Source organism: Anas platyrhynchos, chromosome 4 (genome assembly GCF_047663525.1).
Source record: "Anas platyrhynchos isolate ZD024472 breed Pekin duck chromosome 4, IASCAAS_PekinDuck_T2T, whole genome shotgun sequence".
In the NCBI taxonomy this organism is placed as follows: domain Eukaryota; kingdom Metazoa; phylum Chordata; class Aves; order Anseriformes; family Anatidae; genus Anas; species Anas platyrhynchos.
The window spans coordinates 31,060,318-31,084,469 of NC_092590.1; the positions used below are offsets into that span (position 1 = coordinate 31,060,318).

The 24,152-nt window shown below is 37.2% G+C and overlaps 1 protein-coding gene and 1 long non-coding RNA gene across 6 annotated transcripts in view; both read left to right on the plus strand.

The window, feature by feature from the left end:
* The window catches only part of LOC106016071 (uncharacterized), a 68,300-nt gene extending 55,229 nt beyond the window's left edge, over nt 1-13,071 (plus strand). Inside the window, exon 4 of the long non-coding RNA XR_003496968.3 lies at nt 10,951-13,071. This is a non-coding gene — a long non-coding RNA (uncharacterized lncRNA). The remainder of the gene's footprint in view (nt 1-10,950) is intronic.
* A 7,502-nt stretch (nt 13,072-20,573) lies between these two features.
* MARCHF1 (membrane associated ring-CH-type finger 1) overlaps nt 20,574-24,152 on the plus strand; it is a 295,689-nt gene continuing 292,110 nt past the window's right edge. For 3 of the 5 annotated variants that reach the window (XM_072037339.1, XM_072037344.1, XM_072037340.1), the window contains exon 1: nt 20,574-20,643. The gene's annotated coding sequence lies outside the window, so the exon portion shown is untranslated. The remainder of the gene's footprint in view (nt 20,644-24,152) is intronic. The other 2 variants (XM_027456477.3, XM_072037343.1) reach the window with 2 other exon arrangements.

The following is a 24,152-nucleotide window of genomic DNA, read 5'->3' on the forward strand; positions in this document are numbered from 1 at the left end:
TTTTTATTATTTGTTCTATGTGCGTGTTCTGGATGTTGTATTCAACATCTGTAACATTAACTGTACCTATCTATCTTTAATTTTGCTGTCTACATATTGCTCCATGTTTTTACCTGCCTAAGCAATTAATATGGATTAAAATTCAAAAATCCAGCAGTAATTATTTCTATAAGATACTAATGACTTTATAATTCAACAGTAGAGTGAAATTCTGTTTCTAACAAAAATCTACAGAAAAAATTCTAAATATTGATTTTTTTATATCAATTTGAGATCATCATGTTACAATGCAGAAGAATCAAATGTCAAAACTTGATTATTTTTGTTCTGCATCATACAAGATTCAGCTATACAAATGCTGAACACATGGTTATAATTTCTATCAGAATGCTTAAAGGCATTTTTTTGTGCAAGAATATAATGATAAATAATTGCTATATGTTCCCTTACAAAGGAATGACGTGTCCACTATGTGAATGAGTATTTTTGAATGGGAGCAAGGCTTCCCTTTAACCAGTATAGACAAGTGCAACTCCAAAATTGTCAAGTTTTAAGCCATCTGAAAGAAAAGTCTTGTCAAAATGGAGCTTCCTGTATTCCAGTGACAGTCGCATCAAAGTTTGAATGGACTTGTGGACAGAAGAGCCATAAAAGATCCACTGTGCTGTTTTGTTGAGATGAAAGGCTGATGCTGAGGAATGTTTGTCAACCAAGACTGGCCTCCAGTGCTTCAAATGCTGGGGCCACTTGGCCTTCCCGTGGCAGTTGGGAGCTGAAGCTGTTGATCCACCATCCCTAAAGCAATGACAAACAAACCAGAAGCTGGGTTGCCTGTGCTGTGAGTCTCATTAAAAAGGACAGCTCTTCCATCAGGACAGTAGCATGAGGTGTACAGTTTATTTCTTGGTGTTGGGCAGTTGGAAATGAGCCCTGATGAGTACCATGGAGTCTTCTTCTCTGGAGATATTCAAGGCCTCTCTAGATGCCTACCTGTTTAACTTGCTATAGGGAACCTGTTTTGGCAGGGGGGTTGGACCCGATGATCTCTCAAGGTCCCTTCCAACCCCTACAATTCTGTGATTCTATGACTTGGCGTGGAGCCCAGCGGAGGTCTCTGGCTGCTGGCAGCACCTCCGTGAAGAAGGCTGAGTGGGCTGTGCTGGGCATCAGCGGGCTCCTGTGGCAGGTGGGCTATTGCCAAACTACGATGGTTGGAGACTCATCTGCAAAAGCACATGCTAGCACCAGATAAGAGAAACATGCTGAGAAAACATATCGAAGACCCGCAAGTAAATCCTATCAGTGTAAGCCTGCACTCTGTGCACAGCAAGAGCAGAATTAGCAAGCAACCCCAAAGTTATTCCTAAGAGTATGCCATCGTCTGATGCCAAGCTCTTCCCCTTAGTTGGAAGGAAGCCCTGCTCCTGGCAGTCCCCAGAGCACAGACTGGTACTGGCACATGCGAGTGGCAGATGAAGGATCAGCTCTGTGCACCTCGGAACCAAAGCCCATCCCCACACAGGGGACACCCTGTGCTGAACCAGGTCAGGGGAACCGAGGGTGTTTGTCTGGGTTCAGGGCAGGAGGAATCAGCCTGCCAGGCTCTTGGCAGCAAATACCTGATGCTGGAAGAAGACAAGGGCTTCTTTGTCCTCTGTTACAAATAAAAATACATTGTAGTATCATCTTTTGTTGTTGTTGTTGTTTTTTATTATTATATTTATTTTTGTTTCTAAACATAGCTATAGCTATACCTGTGGCCATGTCAGAAAATGTGTGATATTAAAGGACAATAAAGGAGGAACTACATCATTTTCCATTCCAAGTCAGTGCTAATTGTCTTTTGACTATAAAGGATCAAATATAAAGCTATAACCTGATTTATTTATTTATTTATTTATTTTGTGGTGTATTGCAATAGACTTTGTGGGTGCTTTTAAATCATATCAATAAGAGATGCTGTTCATTGTGTTATTAGGAGCACAATGCTTTCCAGTGGGTGGTTTCAGCAATAACTCTTTATAATACTGGAAGACAAGCAAAACTTTTTTTTTTTTTTTTTTTTTTTTAAGAGAAATTAGAAAATACAAAAATTCTGACGTGATAAATTGTTAGGGGGAAAAGAAAAAAAAAGTATTTTTATTTCCCAGCCTAACTCATCTGGCTATGTAATTATGGTCTGTATTTTCAAAAGTTATCTTTGCTTTTCCAAATCAGCTGACTGCTCACCTATTAGCATGAGTGGGAAGGCTGTTTATTTTCACATGGCCAGACTATCTGTTTGGCACATCTTCTTGGAACAGAGGTTTCCTGTTTAAAAGCCACAGCTAGAGTGAAATTAGGGCTTGGGAACAGCAAGTTGTACTTGGGTTCCTTTTTTCACTTTTCTTTTTGCACAGATGTCAAGATCTTGATTTTTCTCACAAAGGCTTTGAAACTGAGAACATTTCACTGGAAAGCAAACTCTAAAAGTATTTAAACAATTGGAATGCAAATTTACAGGTACATTTTCATAGTCACGTGTGTATTTATGTGCACAAATTATGTGTTGCTAGGATATAAAAAATGGTATTGGAATCAGTAAGTAGATTTATGTTGTCTTTCATGCTTACTGCATTACTAAAATGATCAGTCAAAAAAAGATCTGGTGGAAAAAAACCAACAAGGTTAATTTGATTTTGAACTAGTGGTAAATGAGTTTTGCCAGTTGTTGTCCCCCCCACCCCCCCTTTTTTTTTAAGGTTTGTTTTGACTGATCTGCTTATCTCAGTGTTATGGAGAAGACATAAAGTAGCTGGAATTACACAGGGTGAATCCTCTTGTGTTGGCAAAAGACAGTGGAGATAAACTATCTGCTTCCTGCAGCCACCGCTCACAACCCCAGCGACATCCCTCTGACAGACGCACAGGCAGGCAGGCAGTGGGTAGTGGGGGCAATGGGGGTAATAGCACTGAGGTATGGAAAGAGGACTGAATTTTAGTTTTCTACCCAGTTAAACATAAAACAGTGAAGAAAGCTCTTTTTTTGGATTTAGATTGTTTTGTCTAATATGAATTTCTTTTGTCTAGTAGGAGTTTCTGGGAATAATTTAGACTTGGATAACAAATAATGGGATATTCTTAGTGGTTTGATCTTACAGTGCACATGCATTTCTTCTGTTGAATCCCTCGTTGTACATACATTGTTGTATCCGTCAGCACATCAATACCTTATGTACAGCTAACTCCAGCTCTGTGAAGGCTTAAGGGAATATATTGGGAACTCATTTTATACCTCCTATCATCCAGTCTCTAGATATCACTCATACAATATGAACATTTCAGTAGTAGATACTGCTGGCCAATGAATGTGAGGGGGGCATTATGATTTTCCCTCTTCTTTGGGTGCTTAAAAATGTTACAAAATAAATGTGGGAAAATGCTTTCACATGCAGTATTATCTACACTTTCCCTTAACCACCATTATCCCAGAAGCACCAGGCGGAGTAATAGTTGGCATAAACATAAGCTTTATAACTTTTTCTGAAACCCAGAGAAATCTGCAATTACTGCTGTAACTCCACCTTCTATTCTGATAGGCTGCTATCTCAAAATGAGGTAAGCCTACCATTTCCCTCAACTGAAGGTTTAGAAGGTTTCTTCCCACATACTCAAAAATAAGTCTGTGGTATGCTAGGTATTTTAATGGAAACCTACAGTATTTGTCTTTATGCAGGTTGGGACAACCTATCCGTTTGGGCTTCCTTGCTCTGCATGAAGCCTAACTGAGATTAATGTGCATGTAGAAGTCAGCAAAGCTGTAATAGAAACAGCACCAATTATTCTGGTCTTTCAGCGTTTCCCTCTCTTGCCTCCTTGTGTCGCATGTGGTCTGTCTTGGCCCAAACGTTTGTCTGAGAGCACTGAAACGCTGCAGCCATTAGAAATGTGCCTGGAATCTCTGGGGCTGCAGACTGGTGCCAGTTGTCACTGTGCTGCTAAATCTCTGATGGCAAACATGCTTAGAGATGCCTGCTTGCACTCTGAGAAGATCCTAAATACCTTATACAAAACTAAACATATAATGGTGGTGTGATATAAAATTACTACAGTAAAGTTAGAAAAATCTGTATCAGTTCATTCAAGTTTACAGATCACTTTGTGTGCAGTCGGATTTTTAGAGTTATTACTATGGAAAATGGTACTGAATAAGCCAAAATGCGAAATGGAAGTAAGGTGCATAAAAGCCTTGTTGGAGAAAAAGTTGGAGAAAAAACATCTTTAGATGTTTCTACTATAGTTGTTCTTTAGTTGTTTCTACTATAAGAAACAACTGTCTGGAGCTAATGAAAAAATGTTTGTTTGCTCTTTCTCCTTGAAGACTGTATTATCCTAGTAGTAACATATTTGGGGTAGATAAATGGATGATACCACAATGTAAGAATGCCTGGATTTCATGCAGCCAACTGTCTGGCTTTAGATGAAATTTTAGGAATATTCAACAGCAAAGGTCAATGACAATGGCTGTTTAATTTAAGTTACTCTAAGATATCTGTATGCATCTTCTGTCAGTTTGACATTTGCACTAGTACTTTATACCAGATGCAGTACCTGTGACTGTAAATGGCCAGAGCAGAGTGGGTAGGGATAATAAAACTTGGTATTCCCAGCCTGCTGATGTGCTGCAGTCAGCTGAAAGGGTAGCCTGCATTCAAGTAACCTTTTGTCTGCAGTATATAATTTCCATTTTCAATTAGTTTACATTTCAGGCAGTGGATGAAGTTTGGTTTTGAAGCTGCCTATTAGAGAGCTAGTTTTGTTCCTTGGGTTTGACCTTTGAGAGGAGAAAGTAAGGAATACTAGAAAAATGTTTATTCAGGAGTCTCGAGTTTCTGAATGCCTGCAGACCCTGTTGTGTTTGTTTTCCCTGATCTTTACTTAGGGAATGAAATTGACTTAGACAAACATGGTGTTTCTTTCTATTTGGCTGAAATCAGACAATGGTATTTTAATTATTTTCAAAAGGGAAAGAGATGATTTGGCTTTAATGAGAGTGTGTGTTTATTGAAGATTTGATAGAAGGTATTCTCATAAGTGCATTGAAAAGAGATTTGAGTCAAAAAAAGAAGCAGCTGTTGAAGAGCTCTGTCCATACCTAAGCATTTTGAAATATCTTCAAACAAAAATATTGTCATTTATAATTCTTCATAAATTCAATATTGTATATTTATTAGAACATTCATAGTATTGACATCAGGTACTTTTACATCCTGATCTCCTGGATTTCTAATCTTTTGTGAAGGTTTACAACTGTTCTCATAACTTTTGTTTAAAATAACAATAATAATAAAAACATTTAAAATGTTTACATGATCAGTCATATATCATTGCTTGTATTTTCCATCCTAACTTCCAGTTTTTTTTTTTTTTTCCCAATATGTAGGACAAGCATACAAATCCTCAGCTTCTTAGATAGTACACAACCAAGGCACAATCCTCTTGATCTTCCCTAACCTCCTGATGAAGCGTTTGCACTCTTAAACTAGCCATCCAGTCTAATATCTGAGAATGGATCTGAATTCAGTACATTATCACAAGAGGGAGCCATTGTCAATACCATAATCTGACATCCAGTCTATGATTTTACAGGGCTACATTTATCACTCCTCGAGAAAAATGTTAAGTTTTGTGCACCCACAATGAAAGCTGTCGGGGAGGTGGTTTCTGGAAGTCTTCTTAGAGGAAAGGTAATGGGGGTCAGGACGTCACACTCACACTGTAAAATAAGAAAGAATAAAACTTTCAGAAAACTTGCAAAGCTTCCCAGCATCATCAGAACTGCAACTGTAGGGCAGAGGGAAGATGCTTAGTGATAAAAGATGTTATCACTTAAATTCTTTTTTACTGTCTTTCAGAGCTATATTTTCATTCTACTTGCATCCTTCTTCAGAATATTGGTTGTTGGTAATTACTGACAAAAAGGAAGTGGTCCTAACAGGAAATTAATTAAAGCATGTTCCTTTCTCTGAATGCACATATAAGACTATTGTATTGATTTTATACTGTAATTACAATATTTTTATATACAATACTATTAATGTAAAATAATATTGATCGGTACTTAAAGGGTTGCTCAAGCTACTGATAATCATCAGAGAAAACTTCATTTTTGTTGAAATGTACAGGATAATAATCTCAATCTTAGCTAATTCTTTTCCAGTTTAAATGTAACTCTCTGGGTAGCCATCACAACTGAAAAAAATCATAACCATAATAACCTGTTTTCTTTTTCTCATGTAGTTTGTTTCACATGTGCTGCTACAACAGACCAATTACCAGTACAATTTTTATATTCTTAAACAGTATCTATCCTCATCATTTAGCACTCCCCCTCCCCAGCAAAGAAAGGAATATGCTATTTCATCACTTGGTTTAATGAGCTGTTTCTTTAAATATTATTTTACAGTGAAAGGGTGGGACCACTTCAAAGCTATTACTTGCCATCTTCTCTTCCTTACCATCCTCTTCAACTTAGCTTTGCTGCTTTTAAATCTCCTCTTTTATTGACTACCCTTCAAAGCTGTGTTTTTTTAGATCTGGCTTCTCCCTACCAAATTTTCTTCTTTATTCTCCACCTGTCTTGTTGAAAACAAACTTTTCTTTCTAGTATGTTGGCTTTTGTGACGTTGTAAGGAATTTTTCACTGCTGCATGTTTGCATTAAACCATTCTCTATCACCTTTTCCATACAACACTTTTCTGCTTGCCTTTATTTTCCTGGAGGATGATGTGCTGGTGCATTGAAATGTTCAAGTGTTTCCGAGTTAGGAAACAGGAAAACAAGCCAGTTTAACATAAGGGGTGCTAAAGAGGATGGGAAGAAGCCAAAATGTGTGTGAGATCTGTAGATAGGCTACTATTCAAAGGAACCTTTAAGCCCTACTGCTCTTCATACCTTATTGGAGTGTGTATAGGATTGGGTGTCTTTCCAAGGCTTGCTAAATCAGTCTTTTTCTCTGATCACTCTTTTTCAAGTGATCAGTCAAATCCAGAAAAGGTACTTGCATGCTAGAAGAGTACCCTCTGAGAGAGGTTAATTGTGAACTGACTTTCAATGTAGGAAAAAGCCTAAAAAGTATGATTGAGAGTTTCAGTAGGTTTGAATTGAGATTCTTAAATTATTTCTTTTTCTAGTAGTTACTGTCATATTTCTGTAGTAAGATTTTCTAGGAATGCAGGCAAAGCCTTTGTTCTGGGAAGTCATAGTAAAAGCCTTCATAAGAGATTCATACGAGCTTTCATTGAATGGTAATTACCTGTATGTTACTGGTTACTGGTATTTATTTATTTACTTGTTTGTTTATTTATTTACAACTGTGAGACCAGAGGTTTGTGCCACATGGATGCAAGTTGAAAATGAAAAAAATAATACTAAGCAGATCATCTCATCGGCTTGTAAGAACTAATATTTCTTCATCCTGCTTGTGTCTTTTATTCTTTTAACATACCAAAATATATTTTAGGAACTTCTGGATGCCATTTGGGAATCAAAGTGGAGAAAGAGCGTATAGTTGTGGAAGAGCCATAGAAACACTGCTCTATTCATACACTGTAATGAGTTATGCACGTCTTGCATTTTGTCACAACTTCTGAGAAATATGAGCTCCAGAAAACCCTAAAATTACATCGGCAAGCGACATCCATAATATCTCAAAATATATTAATTTCTTCAAACCCTTGAAAGTTTCTCATTCGTACTTGAAGCTTTCAGTCTTGAGCAGCAGCCTGAGAGCTGGGATTATGATTTGTGACACTTCTGGCTTCCCAAATGTGGTTTGTCCACAAGGGTCCGTCTTACATCTGGAATTTACTAATTTGTAGGAGTGTTACAGGAAAGAGAGAAGAGGAGAGTGATGTTTTACATATTAAACCTGTTCTAAATGTGTATTTCACCCTAGTTCAATAAATATTCTTTGGAATCAGTTTTTGTAGATTGTATACTAGGATGTAATAAAACTCTGACATTTGAGCTGTTTATAGATTAGTAAATCAAATGAGGTCTAAGCTGGTGAAAGGTGACCACAGACAATCAACCCATTATGGGATGATACATTTGAGGTTCAAAACATGTTATCCTGATCTTGCTTTGATCAGCATCTGTATTTTATAAATTACTTCAAAAAAGGAATTATATACTGAAGAATAGAGTTTGTATCTGAAGTAGTATCCTAAAATCATAAAAGCCACAGAATTTTTTCTGTTATTTCTCAGTCCTGCTAATAAAGCCAGGATGGAAACACAATCTCTCTTAATTTTACTTTTAATTCTCAGTAAATGTATGTATTTTGTAGTTCAAAGTACTATCCTCTCAGGTGCTCATTTTGCTTTTCTATGTGCTGGAAAAAAAATGTGCTTGGCCCCAACAAATTGAGATTTATGAATTATCATTGTGAAATTTTATATGGAGTTGGCTCATAATCTTGAAGTGGTGGGGGGAAAAAAGTGATGAGAAGTGCAGCATTGTGAAGTCTTTATCACTTGGCAGTGCATCATTGGCAGTAAGGAGGTTAGGTCAGAGTTAGGTCATCCCTGACCTAACCTGCTCACTACCTGGGAGAATTAACAACAGTCCTGAAAGGTGAAGAGCGTTGTAGGTATAAGAAAAGAAGGAGAGGAGGAAGCAGACAGAATTCAGCTAGAGTGCTCCTGGAAACACGGGACAGGAAAGGTCTGAAGTAAGGAGAAAGAAATAGTGTTATTGGGAAGTTTTAGTGGTTTAACAATGTTCTGCAACATCAGATTTTCCCCAGTTATGACAAGCTAAAAGAACTTACTATAAGAAATAACAAAAAAGGGTGGAAGCTATAAAGAAAATATATTATTCTGCATTTTTTAAGAGAAAGAAAAATAATGAGTAGGTTTCTGACATTATCTAGCAAATTATTATTATTTTTTTAAAAGACTTCTGCTGCTGCTATTTTCCTTTTTGATCTGCTATGAATTCACTGAAGTGAGTACATAATGCATATCCAACATAAAGACAGTTAAGTTTCCTGACTCTTAAAAGAAGGAGAAAAACAGGACTGCATGGAAGAATGTGTTGGAGAACAAACTCTCATCAATGCCACCAAAGGAATCATTCAGTTTCTGCATTGTATCATTTATGGAAATAAAAGAGTAAAATATAGCTGTAATAGCCCCTTTGCTTCTCTTGAAATTTAATTCATTATTTAGTTTTCTAGCAAAGAAGAAAAGGTGATATCAAGACGTGAGATGCTTGAATATTTTACTGCATTTAAAAAATATATATTCTTGGAGTGTTCATACCAAAAGTTATCTGTGATTTGCTAGTGAAAATTAGCCACTTTGGAGCAGGAAAAAATAGAAAAATAACTTTGCACTTAAAGACTGCACCCATGTTCAGTCATACATAAATCTTCTGACTGTATTTTGTGCAAGCGTTTGTTTCCCCAAGTGACAAAAGTTTGGATAAGTATGTGTACCCCCCATGCATTCTGTCTGTTTCAAGGCCAATTCTGCCATCATTACTGACGGAAATCTCTTATGTCAAGAATGGTTGAATCAGACCATGTCACTATTTGTTTCTGCATGGAGTCAGATATCTGCCAAACCTCATGAGGCTCTTATGTTGTCTAGCATTTCCACTTTTCAGGAAACCTTTCAATGCAAGTATATTTCTCCTTAATAGTACCAGAGTAGTTAATGCAGTTCCTAATTAAAACTAAATCACTCAAATTGCCACAAAAATTACCAGCTACTTTACTTTGTGCACCTTGGCCATTTTTTTTATTATTTTTTTTAGATTTACTGTGGAGTATTCCCCATCAGAGGTGGCCTTAAAGATATTTTCATATTTCAAATTGGACCATGATATTTTTGGTAATAGTATGACTTAGCTGGTGGTTGCCAACAAGAGGTATCCCTTAACAGAAAAAGAGATATAGCTTCAGGACATTACAACTTTGTAAGTTGATTCAGTAACTGTCTGCTCCTAGGAGGAGACTGTCTGCAATGGCAATCTCAGTATCAGTCTGAAACTTAGTATTTCTAGTTTTTTACAAGAACAGACTTTATTCTAAAACGTTACTTAGAAGCATTGGAACTGTTTTGAATGGAAATATGTAGGAAGTTAATGGTTCACAGGACTGCACAATACAACTTAAAATTGTATATATTTCTTTATTGAAATATCTGTGTGAGGACTCAATCAGTCAGGGATTAGTAATGACCTGTAAAGCTGTTCAGATGTAGCTCTAGTCATTGCAGAGAGCTTCCCTGTGTTGGTAGCTTGGCGTTACATACCATCTGCGATCGGCTTCAGCTGATCTGTCAATAAGAGTATCTAGTTAGGTGTATAATACGAGTTTTAACGATGTCAGTCAAAATTACTATGCACTTTTATATGAGAAATCTATAAGTATAGTGTGCCAAGCAGCATGTGCTGGGAAATATAATGAAATCACAGAATCATCTAGGTCAGGAAAGACCGTGAGGATCCCCAGGTCCAACCATCACCCTGACCTACAGGTCCCGTCACTAAACCATGTCCCTTAGTGCCACAGCCACGATGGTGACTCCACCACTTCCCTGGGCAGCCTGCTCAGACACTTGGCCACCCTCTCCATGAATAAATTCTTCCTCATGTCCAATCTAAACCTCCCTGGGAGCAACTTGAGGCCATTTCCTTGTGCCTTATCACCTCAGAAAGGAGACCAGTGCCCTCCTCACTGCAGCCTCCTTTCAGGTAGCTGAGGAGAGCAATGAGGCCTACCCTCAGCACCCTCTTCTCATGAGTTCAGTTACCTTTTATATATGTTATGTAAAAATGGTGCTTTTTATGTTTGAATATTTTACTGTAATGCCAACATGAAACTGAACACAAAGAAAGAAAAAAGAAAATGTTTTACTCCAAAAATATGTATTTTTTCTGTTTTCTTATCTCTCACTTAAGGTATCTGAGGAAATGATTTGCTCACCGAGGCAAACTTTAAAAACTACCCTGACACTTCTGAATTGAGTGAAATGCTGGTGCAAAAGTCATCAATAACAGAGCATGCTGACACAGCCTGATGCTGATCCATCACTGCAGTTCCCGAGGAGACATTATGATGCATTTCATCTCCATGTGAGGAAAATGTTAGGATGTTAATATGGGTATAACTGACAAGATAAATTTCAGTAAGTTATGGAATTCTTACTCTCTATATATAATTGAGAATTTAGTTTTAAAACATTAATTACAAAGCAAGTTCATTTTTCTTTTCACACTGTCACACCTTATAAGCAAACTGAGAGCATTGACTTTATTGTTAAATATTCATTCCGAGGCAAGGAGATTTAGTGGTACAATTTCTGTTACTATTTATGGGAACTGATGTGGTTCAGGTGTCACAATGAATTTACTTCTGTATTTCCAAAATTAACAGGTATAGTATAGAAAGGCTAAAGACTAGAATTAGTTGAATTTAAAAGAAAAATAATTACAAATGCCTTCATTTAGAGATAAAAACCTTTGGAGAAAAAAACGTTTTCACATTCCCAAGGAGGTGCTGAAAACAAGTTAATAGTAAATTTAGCTTGGGTATGATTTTATATTTTCTATTTATTTTCATAGAAAATACATTCAATCTCCCTACCAGTTTTTATAAGTTAGGAGTCTTTCAGTGTAAAATCTGATCTTTTTAGGTGGTAGTTTGAGGTTGAATTACAACATCAACATCCTCTCACATAATTTTATGAGTTATCCTCAGTGGCAAACCTTTTGCTAATATCTAGAGCAGGGACATGGAATAGATAGCTATGCAACTGTTAAATCTCCTGTTCCTTTTTCTTTTCCCTGGGTGTTGGACCTTAAAACGTGTATAACTATTACACTGAGAATTTACATGTTTTGAACCCAAACATTTCCTATGTGTCTATATTCAGGAGTGCATAGGATGGCTTTTAACTGTATTTCACCTCTTTTGAGCAGGGACAGGGAGCTACCTAACTTCACCCGAGTGCTATATCCATTAAACTTGCTTCATTCGTAGCATGGACCACACTGAATGAATGCAGTGACAAGTCCACCTTTCCTCAGTGCTGTGCCTCTGGAAGAGGAAGAGCCAAGTAGTGGCTGGAGTCCTCATCCATGGAATGGCTTTCAGCCTTCCTAAATAAGTTTAGTTCCTGCTTAGAAGCAAGACTGGGACAAAACTTTCTCCTCTTGCCTCAGGAAGTTTATGATTAAGGAATTCAGAACCAGAAGGAACGAATTCCAGGGAATCTGTCTCTTCAGCCTCAAGATAAGCTTGTTATCTCAGAGGCTGGTCTGTGTCCCAGCCCATTTTGTGCAAGGGGAGAGCTGTTTGCCTCAGATCTGAACTTTGATCTGAACCAAACAGAAGAGGCCTGCTGCATTGGTCCCTAAGGTCCAGAGCAGGGATGTTTGCTGGAGTTTGCGTTGGCTCTCTGTTGGCTACATCTTCTGGATTCCTCCCAGAACACAGAGTTAGCATGTCGTTTACACTTAAGTTTTTCTTTGTAAATTAATCGTGCACTGACAGCTGTTCTTTCAAAGTGTAGGGAGCTTAAGTGCTTTGAAATAGGTACAGGAGACCTGAGCCTGCTTCTGCTGCTATTGCAGTGTTTATCGTCAGTACTTAAAATGGCCAATGCCAATACAATCCATAACAAAGGGAAAAAAAAAAAAGCAAAAAAAAAAAAAAAAAAAAAAGCTTTAAACTAAGAATTATACATATATTTACTCACCTCTGTTTAGCATTTCTTTATGGCCTGCCTAGCCTTTCTTATTGAATGAAAGTCTTTTGTATTGATTTAGCAGTGAAATAGATGAGGAGTGCTCACACAATCTATTCCATTGACTCAACTCCACTGGAGAAATGCACACTTGAGCAGTGGTAATGAATAGGTTGAACTGATAACTTCTAAGTTTCCTAAGCTATGATTATCTGCTTATCATGTGAGTTAACTCCTTAGATCCACATAGTGTGATACTATTTAACAGAACAAAGGTCTATATTGTGTTCTTGAAAAATATCAATATTTTTTTCTGGAAGAATGAAACCATAGTATGTTATCCCCCCCATGCCCCCTCCACCCCCTCCCCCCCCCCCCCCCCAAAAAAAAAAAAAAGGGAAAAACGGTCAGGTTACTACTAGAAATATTTTATATCTGTGCCTATGTGGAGGGGTTTTGAATGTATGGGAGATGACAAACATAATACAGATGTTCAGCTGAAGGGCCATGACAAAAGAAAGGAAGATCACAGAAATATAATACAAAGATTAATAGTAGTGTAAAGATGGAAAGGTCTAACTATTGTTATTATAGTCAAACATAAAACATTTTTCTTTCAGGTTTCTCCTTTTCTGAAAGCAGGGATGGTAAGTCATTCCCTAGCCACTGCCACAGTGGATAAAAAGTTCCTTTTATCAACTTCAGATCCAGCTGATATATCCTTTGCAAACTTACTTCTTGTTTGTGTTCTCAAATGACAGCACTACAGTGCACAAAATTATTTTCCAAAAGAATGACTTCTGGAGAGATCAAGTAGGAGATGCTTTTTGCAAGCTGAGATCAATTCAGCTTTTTGTAAGCTAGCTCAAAATCAAGGGGTATTTTTCTCTGACTAAAATAAAATGAAAATATCACATTGTGAAAAGGCCTCCCTTGGAAAATTTATTTTTTGGTCAGATTATGAATTATTTAAAATTTTAAATGAGGTGGCTTGATCAAGTTTGAGAAAGTACTTGTCAGGCAAAAGGAAAAATTATCTAGAATGTCAACCAGATCTTCTGTTTGATTTGCTTTGGGAATTCCATTATGTATATTTACCCCAAGTGAGGGGGTAAATTGGATTTGCCCTGAAAGCTGTTCGTAATTCTTAAAAATATATGCATATGGTGGATGATGTAAGCTACTTTTTTTTTTTTATTTATTTTTCTGAAAACTGTATCCAGTTCTGTGAACACATAAAATTCCTGGTATATAAGCTCCCAATAAAAAAGCCTGGAAAACAACACAGTATTCCTACATAAATCAGATGGCTATGCCTTTAAGTTCTATCATTTGGTTTGCTTATGACTGCAAGTATAGTAACCTGAGATGTTGAATTAAGTTTTTACTTTTACTTTTCTTAAATGTGTTCTTGGTCTTACTGTCTTCCTCTCTCCATTACACAAAGGCAGGAGAGTTCTCTTCTGGTGACAATGCATTTAATTGGGGGAGTACAATTGCATTAGGTATAGGAAAGGTAAGATGTCAATTTCTTAAACTGTGTAAAAGTCCAGTCCTATTTGTTTTTATGGTCCGTACCCCTGCAGTACCATACCAATCACATATTACTATATCTCTACTGACCTGAGTAATTACAACTGGCAAAAGGGGGATTTTAATGGTTGTAGCTGAGTCTCTGAACTTTCTGACTGGGAAGCTGAACACAAAATTCCCCACACCACCATGTGGAGTTGTATTTTCACTGTAATTTCCAAATGCAGTGAAGAGGGCAATTTTCATCATGGTAAAGAGAATGGCTGCTGTTCATGTACAGCGTGAATGTGTTACTGGATTTACCAGACACACACTGTAGAATAGGGCTAAGTTGTTAAAAGAAAATAACAGCATATCATTTATTTCTTTGGCTTCTCCCAAAATCACAACTGGTGGCAAAAGCCAGGCAAGCACACAGCAAGCATGCTCAAAATGTTTCCAGTTTCTCAAGCATTGTTTTAAAAGTAAGCAATAGAAAAGGGAATGAAGACCTACTGATTAAAGCATTAAAAACAAATAGTTCAGAATAAATCGCCCCCTGCCTACCGAGTCCTTGTGGTTTGGTACCTGCCTCAGTCTTGTTTGGTACCTTCCTCTGTCTACTTTGTCTAGCAGGTTTTCAGCGTCTCTGTGAGCTGCACAGCCCATACATAGCTCTCTTTGGGTCCTACAAAAATCTCTTTTTCTCTGAGACCAGTTGGTGAGTCTTTTCCATGTAATTGCAGTTAGGGCCTTTTTGCTTCCAGCAGTATCCCACAATCCACCTGTTCTTTTCTTCTCTGCATACTGGAAGCGTCTCCAAGTTGTGTGTGATTTTTTTTGGTTAATTTTCTAACGCATAAAGCACAACACAGAAATAAGTTTAATTATTTTATATCAGGGTTTATTCTAGAGATCCTGAAGTAAGATTTGGACAGGGCATTTAGAAAACTCTAACTTGAATTATTCCTCGTACTGCAGTTACTTGGAAAGGAAAATAACTGGGCAGGTTATGTTCAAATGAATGATGAATGTATTAAATCTCTTATCTGAGATGATCTCTTAGCTGCTGTCTTAGGTGTACAAGGAAGGACTGACAAATATAACTCTTTACTCAATTGAAAGGGAGTTGAACAGCTCTTCAACAGGCAAATTGTGGAGGAAAAAATGCTTTTCAGTTAGCTGACAAAAAGCTCCAGAGAGACAAATATAGAACACAGCCCTAATTTCTTCTAACCATTTAAGAAAGGGAAAATAGAAGAGTCTGTTTAACTTTCACTATTATATTCTCTTTCATACCTGGGGTATGTCTTTTTCATACCTGGGGTATGTATGATCATCTTCTTAAGAGGGGTTGCTTTGCTATTTCTGTTTCAATACACACACACACAAACATACAAAATCTTTCAGAAGGAAAACCATTTGAAAGACTGTCTTGCAATGCTAATTTTCTTTTATTTACTTCTCCCATCTGCCTCTAAAGAGTTGAGATAATGATTCTGGCATGTAACATGTCAACTTTGGGTATATTTCTAACTCTCATGCACATGGATGCTTACCGTTACCATGGAAGCAAATAAAACCACTGGCTGAGAATATCAACAGTTACCAGTGCATCTACCAGCCCAACAACAATATGTTATCATACAAGTGAACAGCAGTACTAGAAAATTCTGCAGTAAATGGTATCTGATTTGCTCTCAGTCATGGCTGCTGTTACAGATTTCAGGCAGTCATTTCAAAATGAAATTATCTTTTGTAAGGTCACAGCTTGTATGTGATGGACATTTGCTTGTGAAGAAATTCACTTCTGTCCTTGACAGTAACACCTAAGTTTGTAGTGGTGTTCTGGTTTAAATAATCTGAAGTCAGAATAAAAGAACATCGAATCTGTTGCTATTGATTCATATAGACACCACCACTATGTCTTGTGGGCTACAGAAAAAACACAGCCTGCACCCTTGTAAAGATTGAAGTGCTAGACAAAACAGATGTGTAGGATTTCAAGTGTAAGATATGTGAAGATAGGTGTATATGTGTGTGCCTGTGAATAGCAATAAAATAGTTTGAGTATATTTTATGTATGTACAGACAAACATGACACAATGCAAGCAGACACCACAGTTAACACATTGCCTAGCCTTGAGAAGTGAGGATATTTGGTTAGGATTAGTGATGGTTTTCAGGACTTTGTGCTGTTTTGACTTGGTTCGTCAGTGCTTTGTCTGGAACGCCAGCTCACGTAAGCTTGGAGCACAGCAGGGATCAAGGAAGCCACACCTGGTCTTCTGCAAAAGTCGTTAAGTGAGGACAGAGACAGAAAGTCATTGGTGTGCCATAACATAGGTATTAGTACTACTTTCTGTCTTAAGTGGTGAACTCAAAAAACATCAGTTTAAATATTTAAAAAAAGCTCCATGGGAAAAACCAAAGAGAAGAGGAAATTGAACAAAACAGGAGAGAAGGAGTTTGAGATGAAGAAAGAACCCCATACTTTGTCCCTCTCAGCTTGTCATTTTTCTTGTTAGTAAGATAATGAAGATGTGAGAACTTTTGCCCAAAGATATATATATATATTTTTTCCCATTGAAGATTTAAAACACCAAGAAAAATCAGAAACTGATGAGAGACCATAATATAGCACCACTTTAAACTCCTTCTGACACATTTATGGAGGGGAATTGTTTATTTAAAATATTTATTTTGGCTCTGACAGCCCAATTTTTACTCCACAAGTAACACTATAGCTATTTTTGGATGATCCCTGACATAACATCAAATAGTAGTGTTCACAAAAGCAGCAACCTTTTATCAATGGGCAGCTTTTGGAAATGGGAATTCAGTGCTTGGAGAGCTTGGTATCTCGTACCATGACAGGCTACATGATAACGGAGCAGAATAAAATGAGATTTCTCCCCTAGCTGTAGAATGAACCTGTAAATTATTCTGTAACAGATACGAATCTGTTGCTGTTAAACGAGGTAGCTGATGCTTCAACTCTTCTGTTTCTCTTTAGGCTAAATTTTATTAATGGTGTATCAATGTATGTGGGAGAGGGTCTCCTCTTTGAGATCACTTTTACCTGCCATTACGTATGCTGTGTAAGTGGCGCATCAGTGACATCCAGTGGCAGCACATATTGATCACAGACATGTTATGCTTGGGTGCACCTTGAGGGGTGAATTCCATCAGTTTCCCTCCATTTTCTCATGACCTAGCTCAAGGCTGCGGCTGGGGAACGCAGGTACACATGTGTACTGGGTTTTTTGCTCCCACGCCTACAAAACCCTCGGAGAGTGGTACAGCAGGGAGAGGGATCCCACATTTCTCTGTAAGTAACAGAGAAAGTCTTGTGACAGGTTTTCAGCTGTGGCATCATCATAAGAAGTGCTCTCAGACACAGGGCCTGATTTTTGGGTGGTCCTGTGTGGAGCCAGGAGCTGGACTTGATCCTTGTGGTTACCCTGTGGGTTGGCTCCGTATATACAGTAGCGTTGTGTCATCCTATATGATTTTTTTTTAACAAATACTTGAGCAGAAGTATTTACCAGAACTGCCAAGCAAGAGAGAACAGGTTTTACAGAAGTAAGAAAAGTGATGAACTGTTAGAGCTAGCAAGAAATTTAGTGATATCTCTGGCAGATTTTTTTTGTTGTTGTTAAGGTGACAGGTTTTCTTAAAGTGACTGAATTTACAGACTTGAATGTTCATCATTTTAAAATGTGCTATTATTTTTACTATATAAAATGTTAAGGCTTTCCTTTATCAGACAAGGAATGCTGTTCTAAACACAAGATACAGCTGTATTTCTATCAAACTTTCTTCATCGTATTACAGCAAGTTTTTTACTGAAGGTTATTCTGAATTCATTATTTCTTGCTGAGAGTAAATGAATAGTAGAACTACAAAAAGTCAAACTAAGTTACAGCATTTGAAGCAATCATTCTCAGTTGGCACTAATTGAAAGCAGAAGCAGGCCATTTTTCAGTACACAGAAAATGTATTTAATACAAAATATACATTTTAACATTTTATTGGAAGGGTTTTCTCCTAGATACAGTTCTTATTCAATGTAAGCTCATTCCAATCTTACAAAATAAATTGTGTGAAAAAATATCTCAGTGTACTAAATTTCCAGTGTAAAATGTTGCTTTAAGTAAGTCAGCATATTTCAAGAAAACAAACTCAAAGAAATTATTGCAACTTTCTAGATTTTAAAATTTAAAACATGGATTTTTGATAGAATATTTTCACGTCAGTAGAATTTTTTTGATTTCTTTTAAATAAAGTCAAACATTTTCAGTATTAAACAAAAGCCAGTTTCAACATTCTTAGAATTTATTGTTCAGAAACTTGTTTTGAATAACTGTATAGTTTACTCTGGTTTGGAAAACAGAAGAAAATAACTTGATGAAACAAAAACCTTATGTTTTACCAGCTCTCTTATCTGGTGCATATGAATTACAGGACTTATTTCAACTCCTTGCCATTTTACTGATTTTCACTGGTAATACTGAATAACTAATTTAATATTATTCATTTAAATGATCTTCCAAATCAAAGAAGTCACAAAAATATGACATCACATATTGTTATATACATTCCTCCATTCTGTCTGCCTTTGAAGATTTGATGATCATCTACCATGTGATCAAAATGCAGACATGAGACCTTATTTTCATTAAGTTGGAATTCCAATACAAGTCCTGAAATTGCATGCATAATTCTTCAGCTTACAGTAAAGTCATTAAAAAATACATATATAAATAATCTCAAAAGGGAAGTCTGTGCAAGAACAAAACATCACACTTTTTTTCATTCTGTTGCTTATACTGCAAAAGGATGCAGAAAGTACTTCTAAGGAAATAGATGTATTTTGCTGGATGCATTCACGTTAATACAAAGGTTGGCTGCAACATGCAAGAGAAGATGAAAGAATGAGAACGCAAAAACAGACAGGACAGTTTTACCATATTTCAACTGTTAGCCCAGCCAATACCAGAAAGGAAATAAGCCCATGAACGTTAAGCAACTTTCTGATTTCTCAAGAGAATCCGTGGTCAGATTTGTTCCATTCTTGTACTATGAAGATGGATTCTCCTATTCTTCTGTGACAAATGACTATTTCTGCCTGTTTATTGGGAAGGCAGATGAAGTCAGAAGAAAAATTCCATGTTGTAGCTGCATTTGACAGGCTCTTTGTTTTACTCAGATTTGTTTGGAACAGTGAGGAAATAATGCCTAATACATCCATATGAATATGAAGTTATTCGAGGATCCAGAAGGAAAGAGAAAAATAGAAAAAAAGAATCAAGTTTGATGGATAGGGCTGTATCCCTTCTTACAGAAGTGCGTTTTTTTTATTATTGTTGTTTTGTTTTGTTTTGCTTTGTTTTTCAGGGAGTGGGAAGCTCATTAAAATACTTATAAATGTCTCTATCCACCTGTGCTTATTGCACTAAAACAAGAAACTCACCTGTCCCAGTGACTCTCCTGACTAATTCACAGGTTTTACTGCAGATGCTTAGAATCTGCCGTGTAACATTTTATAGACTGTCATTGTGGTGTCCCCACTTTTTTCCCTATTCTTTACTGAATCAATCTATCTATATAAGGGAATTTAATTTTGAAGGGTTTATCATTAGGGGATCTTAGTTGTAAATGCTTGATCTATAGGAATTCACCTTCTAGAATTTGCATTTCCTTTTTTTTCTCTTTTCAGATTTTAACGATTTTTCAGGCTCAGACCATGACCTACAAAGTCCTGTTTTAAGCATTTTAAAATATTTTTCTATAAAATTGAGCTCCTCTGGACTTGACCTGATATTGGTCATTTCTTCATAAAAAAAAAACATTCACCACTCTCACTTATGCATCACAGCTGAATTTCTTGTGCTTTCACAAGTGAAAACACAAATCTTTAGCTAAATCTTTTCAGCTGCTCTTAATAAGAGTGTTTGGCCACAGTGCTTCAAGAACAAGTAGGAACTACATGTGAAATCCTTTCTGCTTTTTTTTTTTCTTATTTTTTTTTTTTTCTGATTAATGCATTCAACCATTTTCTCTGGTCATAACCATACAATTATGGTTATGACAGATAATCCTGTCCTTTTTCACAGCACTATAAAAGCTGTGATAGCATAACCCTTTTGCTGAAAGCCTGATATAGCCAGGTTTAATCTGGATCTGCAGTCCTGTTTACATTCTAAAGATTATATAAATGGCTAAATTGTGAAATTTGGACTCATTCAATACACCTGTCATGTAATTAGCTAAAATTAGAAAAAACTATAAAATCACATTTGGATTTACTTCTCTTTCTTTAGCAGTCAAAGACAATATACAGTACGTTGAGTAAGAGAAGACTATTTTGCTTTTTGAGTGAGCTCCTCAGGTAAGAAATGAGCAAACTCTTGACACTTAATAGTACATTGTGGTTATTATTTATTTATTTATTTTTGCATTCTTCAGGTCTTTTTCTGATCTTTAGGTGTAGGCTGTAGAAGGTGTGCTCTAAACTTGAGCTACAGTACAAATAAGTACATGTATTCTGTAGAAATGATTATGAAAAAAGATAATTCTTGTCATGAGAATAGGTAGATTGTTTACTTATGTAGGATCTAATTTCAGAGAAATTCTAAACTGTTTCTTTTGATTTAAAATGTTACTAGATAAATCCTCCCTGTTACCAAAAGGAAATATTTCTATTAGTAAATAGTGAAATGTGTATCTGAAAAACAGAAGCTGGAAAGAACTGGAAATCCAACATACTCCATTTAGGGAGTCTCTTCGTTTCTATTTAGTTACGGCTCCTTTCTTTCTAAGATTTAAGTAAAGAATGGCTTTGAGAACTAATTTGCATTTTAATTTGTCTAATTTCCATCTCTCTGCCCATGTTTGTGGTGAAAGGTCACTTCATTGCCTGAATTTGTAAAACTACTGTTCTGTTATACTTCATAAGCCTGACATTTAACAGATTATTTTGCAATTTACTTCTTCTCTTCTAATGTTCAGTTTTTCAAAAATAATGCTTGGTCTAAAAATAACCCTTTTTAGCATATTCTCTAGAGATGTATTTAAAGTTACCTGAATCTTCATCCCTAGTGAACAAGCTCTTGTTTGTGAATGCAGGTGCTGAGCAGGGTCTGCGAGGAAGTCCTGAGTGCTGTAGTATACCCTGCTGCATGGCACCAGGGCTGGGAACAGGCAGGGGTCTTTTCTGCTTGTAGTTTTCGCCTTAAGATTTACTGGAGGAAAGGCCCTCTTGTTGTACTGCTAAATGAGGAAAAGACAAAAACAGGGGGGAAAAGGAAGGCTCAAACAGACAAAGTACTTGAATGCGTTAGTGTAAAAACAAAACCCGTCAACATGTAGGGCTAAGAAGGGAAGAGCTGTTATACTGAATGAGTGCTTAGGTTAGATGGCAGAAAAAGGAAGGGCTGAATGCTATGGCTCAGAGATGGAAACAGGAGTGAGATGGAGTAAGAAATCAGAAGGGAATAATACTTGGAAAGGCTGAAGCTTGGGTTAGAAGCAACAAAAATGCTTATTGTTGTACATGACCACCACCTGACTGTAACGTGAATTTCCAGACTTGCCATTCCTCTGTTCTGAGAGTATTTGTGCTATATGGGAAACTAATTTCTTACCTCCTGGCTTACAGTAACGATTTTACTACTTTAATAACATTTAACTTTACATTTTTTTTGTTTTGTCTCGTCAAATAGAAGAGATTTCTCTTAAAAGTTGCAAATCTAGTAACAAACCATATAGCTGCCACTAGGGTACCTGACAAAAGTTTCAGCATACTGTTTTATAAAATATTGTAGACAAACCTCATTTAAAACCACATCAATACTGCAAAGTCAAGCACAAGATATCTGTGAGATGCCAACATTCAGTATACATATTTAATATTTTCCCCCTCCTCTTTAATTATAGTCACGCACCTCTTCCCCAGGGCTGCTTCCCTTATTTGCTGTGTAGGGAGTCTTGGTCTAATTATAATTCATAACTACCTCTATGAAAACCAAATGTGCATTGGATTGCTACACTGTTGCAGAAGTGGACAGTCAATGGTACTAGGTTAATGCTTAAGTTTCTAATGTAGTTAGGATGGAGTCTGAACAATTTTTGCTTAGTAATAGAATTGGATTGATGATCTGTAACATCTTGAGATGGCCATATCTATGAACCTGAGCTAGCTATCTTAAAATAAGGTGTCTGGATGCCTTTGATTTAGACCAAGATGATTATTCAGAAATCTAGTGCGTGCTTTGAGGGTCAACCTGATGCCTGTGTTGTTCATATTAACACCCTTCCTTATTTACCTTGTCTTTCTGCAAGACAGGCTACAGTAGTTAACAGCTTCTTATAAAAAGGGTGCAGAGGGACTCTTTACTCATGTAGATAATGATAGGATGGGGGGGGGGGGGGGGGGAAATGGTTTTAAACTGAGAGGGGAGATTTAGATTGGATGTTAGGAAGAAATTCTTCTCTCTGAAGGTGGTGAGGCACTGGTACAGGTTGCCCAGAGAAGCTGTGGATGCCCCATCCCTGGAGGTGTTCAAGGCCAGGTTGGATGTGGCCTTGGGCAGCCTGGTCTGGTGGAAGGTGTTCCTGCCCATGGCAGGGGCTGGAACTGGGTGGGCTTTAAGGTCCGTTCTAACCTGAGATGTTCTCTGATAAAGGCAGAGAGATCTCAGAGTTCAGTGTTTCAGGGTGTGATGTACATGGGCTTCCTTATAGTTAGAATGGTTCTTTGCCACGAGATACCAGAATTTAAATTTAAAATAGCTGTTAAACATTTAAAATGATTTTCTTCCCTGCTCACTATGAGCCCTATTCTAGTCCTATCAAAGGATGGCAAAAGCCCATTGACTTCAATGGGATCAAGAGTAAGCCCGGCATGTGCTTTAAAAAAAAACATTAGTACTATCTTACATTTATATGGCATCTTTCATTCCTCAATTCCCACAGAGCTTTTCTGAACAAAGCTGTTCTTTTCAAAAAGCACGAACAGAGCAACACGATGATACGTAACCTGCAGAGCTGGAAAGAATTAAGCTCCACACGGTCATGCCAGCATAATAGCACTCACAGCTTGCAGCATGCAGGAGATTGTGCTGCTGCTACTCTAATAAGGAAATGACGGTCTCCTCTTCTGAGCACACAGTGCCCAAGTGGAGCAGCACGGTCCTTCTGTGTGATGCAGGGAGACCACCGCTGAATTAAACAGGCAGCCCTGGGTGCCTCGCTAATCGTGCTGCGGACCGGGCATCGTCTCCCAGCCGGTGTTATGTACTTATACCAGTCTGCAATCTCCAAAAGCACCTTAAGAACTGGAGCTTATTTGAAGACTTAGGAGCTGCTGGGGAAATATTTTCAAAAGGGATGAAAGTGCCTAATGCTCTGCAAGGAATATCAGTGTGGGAACTTGCACTGAGAGAGAGGTTTAATAGCTCAGGTAAAAATAAAACTTAACTGTTGAAAAAATAACAGAAAAATCTCCTAGAGAATAAGTTTCCCAAAGTTTAATTATTTTTTCAGTATAATTGGAACTTTTTTGGGTTGCAGAAGAGAGGTGTAAATTGCTTAAACCTTCCAATATTTTGACATTACATTTTTTTTAATGTGAATCCATCACACGAAATACAGCAAGCAAAACCAATCCCTTTATAAGTGTAATTTGCCGGCAGAAGGTTAATTAACGATTACTCAATGCCTACTACTGCAATCAGTCCCATTGATAGATCATCAGTGTATTTCACAGACCAAGTATCAAGTTCAGTGTGTGTGCATCAATTGAGGCACAGAATGGAAGGTAACTGGGCCAGATGTCCATTTGGTAACTTCAGTTGCTTCTATCACACACAAACAGTGTTCAGGGGTAAAATTCTTCCA